The sequence below is a fragment of the Dendropsophus ebraccatus genome, chromosome 10, assembly GCF_027789765.1.
Source record: "Dendropsophus ebraccatus isolate aDenEbr1 chromosome 10, aDenEbr1.pat, whole genome shotgun sequence".
NCBI lineage: Eukaryota > Metazoa > Chordata > Amphibia > Anura > Hylidae > Dendropsophus > Dendropsophus ebraccatus.
The window spans coordinates 78,811,708-78,820,854 of record NC_091463.1 but is presented as its reverse complement, the minus strand read 5'-3'; positions in this window follow the sequence as shown (position 1 = coordinate 78,820,854).

The window sequence follows — 9,147 nt, the reverse complement described above, 5'->3', positions numbered from 1 at the left end:
CAGCCCCCGGCCGCACGATTGCCCCGCAGCCCCCGGCCATTTGGACATAAATGTTTTTGTTGATTTTTCTTTGGTGCGCAATACATCCAAAAGTTCCCAATGAAAGATCTCCTTCAGAGCGGAGATTACCTTAGAAATGTCTGGTAGAGTATCCAGTATCCAGTGTCTTAATAAACATTTCAGGGAAACTAATAGAGTTAAATGAATTCCTTTAGAAGTAAGCAATTTAGGAGAGGGAGTAGTAGAGTCTATATCAATAAAATGAAAAAGATAACTAAGAGGGAGAAGTGGTATGGCATGGCCCCAAGTGGACAAAAGATAGAGCCGCACAGAGTCCCAAAATTCCTGCATTCGCGTGCAGGCCCAGGCACAATAAAACAAGTCTGCTTTAGGAAGTGAACATTTCGGGCAACTGTTTATGTGAGAAGTGTGGGAGTTGGAAAAAGGAATATTAAAGGCATATATAGCCTTGTGTATAAAGCGGAAATGTATTTCACGTAGAACCACATTGGGAGTGGCAGAATGCACTAGTTGAGATCCTCTCAATATTTGTTGGGTCAGATCCTCTGAAAAAATTACGGAGGACCATTTTTTAGAAAAAATTTGTCTAGAGAGCGTGATCTAAGTTCTCCATATGTATGTGATAAAGAATTATGAACCGGTGGTGTTGGGAATAGATTTTCAAATTCTATATCACTTTCTGCTTCTGCTATGTCCCGCACTCTGGAAGTAAGAAATTCAATTATAGAATCGTATTGAGGTAAATGAAATGAAGACAATTTAAATCGTGTTCTGACGACATCCCATAACAAGAAAGTGTTGGAATTATTATCCAGCAGATCCCCAACAGAAGAAACATGTGCACTCTGCCACTCTGAGTAGTCCAATCTGTCTGAGTCATGTGGGTAAAGTGGTGAATGCCACAGAGGAAATCTTTTCGATAGGCAACGGCTTCCATTTCAATGACTACTACTCTACCCCAGGTCACGGAACGGCCGGTTTCATTAAAGATCATTACAGCCGGTACTGCAGTACCGACCAGATGATCTTTAGCGCTGCAGAGTTCTGTTGCGGGTCGCGGCTGAGCTTCGGATGACGCTGCAGAGGGCGGCCGGCACTCGGGAAGATCCGCCGGCCGCCCGAAGAAGACGTCACTGCTGAGGATCGGAGACCGTGGTCGGCACGTGACAGGTGAGTATAGCGCACCACACTTCCGGGTACACGGGTGGGGGACACGGGGAAGGGGGCCATTCACAGACATAACATACGTTACAAAGTTGTATAACTTTGTAATGTGTGTTATTCTGTGAATAATTTTTTAGCGCCGGACAACCCCTTTAAAGATCTGCAGTGTTAGGGCAGTGCTGCTGTCTGCAATATGGAGAGATGATACTTCACCTCATGGCAGTCACTATTCTATCTATTTCTTGCTGAGGGAATCCTGGCTCATTGAAACCCAACCCACTTGTAGGATGGCTACTGTAGTGTATATGTAATCCAGGACTACAACTCCTACATGTGTGATTGGGTATGTAGTCCTACAGCAGATAAACTAGTTTTCCAATAAGAAAAAAATGTTAGACAACCTCTTTTTAAAGGAGAAGTCCAGTGAAAATTTTTATTGAAGTATTGTATTGCCCCCCAAAAGTTATACAAATCACCAATATACTTATGGGAAATGCATATAAAGTGCTTTTTTTCCCCTGCACTTACTACTGCATCAAGGCTTCACTTCCTGGATAACATGGTGATGTCACGACCCTGACTCCCAGAGCTGTGCGGGCTGTGGCTGCTGGAGAGGATGATGGCAGGGGGACACTGAGGGACACAGGGCACTGGAGCAACACTGAGCATCCCTCTGCCATTATCCTCTCCAGCAGCCACAGCCCGCACAGCTCTGGGAGTCTGGTCGTGACATCACCATTTTATCCAGGAAGTGAAGCCTTGATGCTGTAGTAACTGCAGGGAAAAAAACACTTTATAAGCATATCCCGTAATAAGTGTATATTGGTGATTTGTATAACTTGGGGGGCAATACAATACTTAAAAGGGGTTATCCAGTGCTACAAAAACATGGCCACTTTCCCCCTCTCTTGTCTCCAGTTTGGGTGGGGTTTTGAAACTCGGTTCCATTGAAGTAAATGGAGCTTAATTGCAAACTGCACCTGAACTGGAGACAACAGTAGGGGGAAAAGTGGCCATGTTTTTGTAGCGCTGGATAACCCCTTTAATAAAAAATTTCACCAAACTTGTCCTTTAAGAAATAATCCAGAAAAAAAGACAATACAAGCACCAGTTACCCCTTGCAGCAGCTGCTACATCTTCTACAGTGCAATCCTCACCCCCTAATGTGTTTATGGGCTGGAGCAACTGTATTCTCTGCTCTGAGCTTCACACTTTATGGTTTTGTAAGGATATTACAGGAGATGCCCATAATGTATCAGCCAATGAACTGTATATTTTCTAACTGATTTGTGTGTTGTCTGTTCACACATATACAATGCATTTTGAAAATGTCTTTACACCACAGGTGTCAAACTGCGGCCCTCTGGCTGTTGCAAAACTACAATTCCCATCATGCATGGACAGCTTTGGCTGTTAAGGCATGATGGGAATTGTAGTTTTGCAACAGCCAGAGGGCCTGAGTTTGATTCCTCTGCTTTACACCATTTTGTGTTGAGACTTTGTGCTAAAATTTTAAAAAGGACTGCACTCTATACCCCATAAAAATGTAAAACTATTTATATGAAATTATTTAAAAGACTAACATTATCACGGACATAATATTCTAAGCCTTTTTGACACTTGGCATTTAGTGCGGCCTCCTCAAATTTCTGTCATATCTGAGATATTTCTGCACCTGCGGTAAGTTTAGCTTACTGGGCGGGATCTGCAGAGACACGGTTCTCTCTATATACGGTTTCACAGGGGAAAAAAAAAAAAGTCATACGGAGACTGGTTAGGAGTGAGGGAAAGCTGAGTGGAGCAAAGTACAGAGAAATTCCTAATGAAAAGGAATCAATCACTCAGACTGGGCTAAAGCTTCACCTTCTGACGACAATGATCCTGAACACACAGCCAGGACAACACAGGAGCTGCTTAGGGACAGCTGTGAATGTCCTGGAGTGGCCCAGCCCGAACCCCAAAAAAAAAACCTTTCTAGAGACCTGGAAATGGCATCCAGCCTCACAGAGCTGGAGAAGGTCCGCAGAAAATCCTGGTTTGTGTAAACCTTGTGGTCTCACAGCCAAGAAGACTGCGGGACAGAAAGGAGTTGACCGAACCTCGGAAAATCCTAGGTTCAATCTAACTCGAACATTCCCAAACCTTCCGCATTAGATTGCTGATGCCTTCCCTGTCCGTGGGAAAGGAGGAGACAACCCGGGGAATGCATGAAATTCCGGGATTCCAGGCAGTCCCAGGGCACGCTCCTCCTTCCCCACAGACCAGGAAAGCATCAGCAATCTAATGCGGAAGGTTCAAGTTCGACCGAACCTAGGATTTTCCGAGGTTCGATCAACTCTACTGACTAGCTGCTCTGTATACTTATGTCAGTGCAGTTTTTCCTTTTCAGTAAGTTAGCCAAGATTCCTAACTGTCTGTGTTCCCTTTGTGAGATATTGAGAACAGAATAATGGGGATTTTTGATTTTTACAGTAGATCACAACATAAACAAAAAACACTTTTCAATTTAAGAGGTGATCCAGCATTAGAAAAACATGGCCACTTTCTTCCAGAGACCGCACCAGTCTTGTCTCCAGTTTGGGTTTTGCAACTGTGTTTCATTGAAGTGAATGAAGCTTAAGGAGAATCAATTGTGGGCTTTTTTTTTTTGCCAAACAGTGATCTTGCACTATTCAGCACGAGATTGCAGTGTATTAGTAAGTGTCCATATTAGAAAAGTGTACTTGCCTCTGCAATACTGTACCCAATCCTCTTTTACATTGCTGTAATATCCGACACTTCCATCTTTTGACATCACTGCGTGCCAGCGATGGAGCGTACCACATGCAGTGATGTCACCAAGATGGGAGCGCTGGATGTTACAGCAATAGAACAGAATCAGGTTAAGTATTAGATACAGGCTGCAATGGCAGTCTGTATTTTTTTTTACACACAAAGTGACATATACATTTTTAGAATAGGGTCACCTAAATTCAGAAGATAGGTTCTCTTTAAAGGGGTGGTGTCATGAAGAAAACTAATTCTATACCGATACGTTATGTAATATGAAACATATTCCTTGTTTACAAGCACTTATAATGTATTGTATGAAAGATATAGACGCAATGAAACAAAACAGCACATGGGGGGATTATTATCTGTTGTCCTTGGTTAGGGCCCGCCAGGCATCCACTTTCTTGTGTCCCACATCAATTCTTTGAGCGGAGAGCGAAGGCATGCAAGCTCTCCCATAGGGATGCGTTTGACACTGAGGCAGGCGGGATTCTGCAGAGGAGAATTCCGCCACATTTGCTTGATGTTAACATTCCCCTACACCAAATTACCCCTTTAAAAGGGGTTGTGCAGGGATTTTTTTTCCTTTCAAATCAGCTGATATGAGAAAGTTATATAGATTTGTAATTTACTTCAATTAAAAAAAATCTCAAGTCTTCCCATACTTATTAGCTGCTGTATGTCCTGCAGGAAATGTTTTATTTTCAGTCTGACACAGTGCTCTCTGTTGACATCTCTGGCCTGTCTCTGTTTTATATGAATCCCCATAGAAAACCTCTCCTGCTCTGGACAGTTCCTGTCTCAACCAGAGATGTCAGCACAGAGCACTGTGTCAGACTGAAAAGAAAAACCATTTCCTGCATGACATACAGCAGCTAATAAGTATGGGAAAACTTGAGATTTTTTTAATAGAGGTAAAATTATAAATCTATATAACTTTTTGATATCAGCTGATTTTAAAGAAAAAAGTTTCGCTGGACAACCCTTTTAACTTATTATTCTTTTGCATGGAAGTGCCCTGCTAACTGTAGTTTCGCATACACAGTAAATATCACCAGGGCACTTCCATTGGGAATTCCACAGCAATAGTGGACTGACTAAAGCAGTAGAAAGTGAAGTGAGAGTAGAATTTTTTGTTTGTTTGTTTCTCTTCTATCTCATGGTAATTATTTGATTCGCCTAGAAAACTTGTTAAACCTAAAAGGAACATAGCAATTAAAGGGGGCTTCAACAATCTCCATACAACTTGTTTCCCCAGTCTATTATTAATGGCCTATCAATCCTGAGTGCTCAGATAACCCCCTATAAATGTGCCTATAATGACATTGCCGATACTTAATTGAAAATAAGATTTATTTTCAAAATAGAGGAAGAAAATACAGAAATAAATTGAGTTTCCTAAAAGATCATTGATTTTCCTTAGTGCAATGCACATTTCTTGTAACAAAAATAGGGACGTCCAGGAGATGGTCTCCCTCAGCAGAGAGCTTCAGGCCGCTGTGTACAAGGAGGCTTCATGGTGACCGATAAATCCCGGATAGAGATAAGATGGCGGACGATCGACCAGAAAGAAATCCAGCCTCAGTCTGCCCATTGCCAAGTACAGACCGAGCTATCCCCTGCACTCAGGCCTCCTGGATCCCGGCTATTTACAGTCATTATAAAAGCAAATCTACAAAATACTGAGCATTAAAATTGCATCTTTTCCCTTTAATTTTGAGATGAGTGAAAATGTCCGACATTCCCCAATCTTCTGTGTTCTCCGGGCACATTGCTGCTGTGCTACCTCAGCGAATCCACCCTGGAAGAGAAAACACAAACCAGTCAGTGTCCAGTGCTCACCGAGAAGGCTGCTGGGTAATATTTACTCTGGACAGCAGAGGGCGCTATAATCCTATATCAGAAATAACCATACACTGGTTCAATAGAACATGCAAAGTCCGAACGAGAAATCACCATATCAGTCTAATAAAACATTTGGCCTTTGCTATGGGAGGCCTGATAAATATACAACCTGATGCTTATCACCTGTGGGTCACTGATGCTACACGTTTAACTCTTCATAGTCCTAACTACCCTGGAGAAAGGTCAATTTACATCTACAGGCCGCATCAAGGCCGAAAGGTCAGGTCTAATGGCCCAATGTGAAAAAATCATGGATCTCTATGACTGTCTGCTAGACCCGTGGGTAGGGTGACACCACTGTAATACAGACATACAAGTACCCATCTGGGACTGGAGTGTGAATTTCTAGGGTAATGGGTCCAGATATGACAAGGGTGTGCTAAGAAAATTCATAACTTAAAGGGGTACTCTGTAGAAAAAAAAAAGTTTTTAAAGGGGCTGTTCATCAAAAAAATGTTTAGTTCAAAACAACTGGTGCCAGAGATTTGTAATTTACAATCCCAGATCCTGCAGGAAGTGCTCCAGTCTGACACAGTGCTCTCTGCTGCCACCTCTGTCCATGTCAGGAACTGTCCAGAACAAGAGCAAATCCCCATAGAAAACCTCTCCTGCTCTCCAGACTGGAAAAAAAATACATCACTTTCTGCAGGACATACAGCAGCTTATTTCAGATTTTTTTTAGGAAGTTACAAATCTTTGACACCAGTTGATTTGAAAAAAAAAATTGTGAACAACCCCTTTAAATTAACTGGTATTGTTCAATGCAATTCACAGGGGGGGAAATCTGTCAAAAAAAAAAAAGTTGCCTATGGCAGCCAATCACAGCAAAAAAAAAAAAAAAAAAAAAAAAGTTTGTGCCAGACCGACACAAAACAAAACTATATTAAAGAAAAAACAAATATTCACTGGAATACCCTTTTAAAGGGGTTGTCCAGCTAATAGCTTTTTCTTTAAAATCAACCGGTGTTAGAACGTTATATAGATTTGTAATTTACTTCTATTAAAAAAAAATCTCAAGACTTCCCATACTTATTAGCTGCTGTATGTCCTGCAGGAAATGTTTTTTTTTTTCAGTCTGAGACAGTGCTCTCTGCTGACATCTCTGGCCGAGACAGAAGAGGTTTTCTATTGGCATTCATAGAAAACAGAGACAAAGTTCCTGTCTCGGCCAGAGATGTCAGCAGAGAGCACTGTGTCAGACTGAAAATAAATAAACACTTCCTGTAGGACATACAGCAGCTAATAAGTATGGGAAGATTTTTTGAAAGAAAAAGATTTTCGCTGGATAGCCCTTTTATTGTTGCTTAGGACTACCATACTGTCTTGGTTATAATTAAATACCAATGTGGTGTGTATCCTTGGAGGGGATCCAATTCTCAGCCCTCAGGTGATCTGCTGCCTAAGCGTCCGCAGTACTCCGATGATTGATGTGACCCCCTTCATGGTTTGCCAGGCACATGTCTGTACTTTTGGTTTCTCACAGTAAGGCAGCCAGACACCACTATAGCACAGAACACGATGACCCCTTTCATTTAGAAAAGTATAATGATCTAAAACGGATGCAGCCTCAGTTATAGAACAAACTCTGCTCTGCTACATCTCTATACATAGGTTGTTGCTTAATAATTGCAGGTGGTCCACATAAAGCGTGTTTACACTGCCAGCTCCGCCGGAGGCTATAAATATAGGAACTGAAGCCCCTTCACACGCTGCGTTCACTCACCTTATAATTATGTACATTATCTGGTCGGGGTGGGTGACATAAATCCTGGGAAGGAAACAGAAGAGGACTGTTAGATGGCGCTCGCCTGGCACAGCGCTGCCCCAGTGCCCCGTCCAGACCCGGTATTCACAGCCCACCTGTCTCCCCACTGGTACGCAGCTCTATCCTGGAACAGATGGCAAAGGAACAACCACATACTGATGGTCTCCATCCAAAATATGACCACCACGAACCAGATGGAGGAGAGGAGGAAAAACTCACACACCATCCTGCCTCCGTCCCACCCAGATAGGGGCGCTGTTACCCCCACAGACCCTGCAAGAGAACAGAGTGTTACAGGAGGGCACACATATCACCTCAGCATAGGTTAGCTGCATTATTTACCCGAAATAGGTATCAAGCTTCCAAACATTTACAAGAACGCACCCATTCACTGACAGCAAGCAGAGCTCTTTATAATGGCAAGGAACTGAAAAACAAAGAAGAAAGTAGCAGAACTTTTCATGATGAAGTGACTGAAGTGTAAGCGAGATTAGTGCGGCCAGAAACACTGGGGGTGCGCTGCGGCTTTGGAGCTTTCAGCCACACAGGTTTTGGGGGGAAATTAAAAAAAAAATATATATATCATGACTTTTACATCCCCCCTCCCTCCCCTCTCACAGCAAGCATTCATACAGGTACACAGAGAAACTGCATCCCCCTCCTCCCCTCTCACTGCATGCATTCATACAGATACATAGAGAAGCTGCGTCTCCACCCCCCCACCTTCTCACAGTATGCAGTCATACAGATACATAGAGAAGCTGCATCCCCCCTCCTCCCCTCTCACAGTAAGCATTCATACAGATACATAGAGAAGCTGCGCCTTCACCCCCCCACCTTCTCACAGTATGCAGTCATACAGATACATAGAGAAGCTGCATCCCCCCTCCTCCCCTCTCACTGCATGCACTCATACAAACACAGATGAGCTGCTTCCCCCTCCTCCCCTCTCACAGTATGCAGTCATACAGGTGCATAGAGAAACTGCACCCCCTCCTCCCCTCTCACAGTATGCAGGCACACAGATACATAGAGAAGCCCCCTCCCCATCTGCTGGCGGACTGTGATGTCACTGATGGCAACGGCAGAGGTCTCCATACATTAAAGGGGTTATCCTAAGGGCCCTATTCCACCGGACGATTATCGTTTGCATAATCGTTAACGATTAACGATCTCAAACGACCGCTATTGCGAAAGACCTGAAAACACTCATTTACATGGAACAATAATCGTTACTTATGATCGTATTTGCAATCGTTTTTTTCCTCGCTATTGCATTCGTATCTACTGCGAACAACGTCTTATTCAATGCGACAGATTTGAGAACGAGCAACGATAAAAATAGGTCCAGGTCCAGTAGATACTAACGCAATAGCGCAGAAAAAACGATCGCAAATATGATAATAAGTAACGATTATCGTTCCATGGAAATGAGCGAATGTTTTCAGGTCTTTCGCAATAGCGGTCGTTTGAGATCGTTAATGATTATGCGAACGATTATCGTTCAGATTATCATTAAA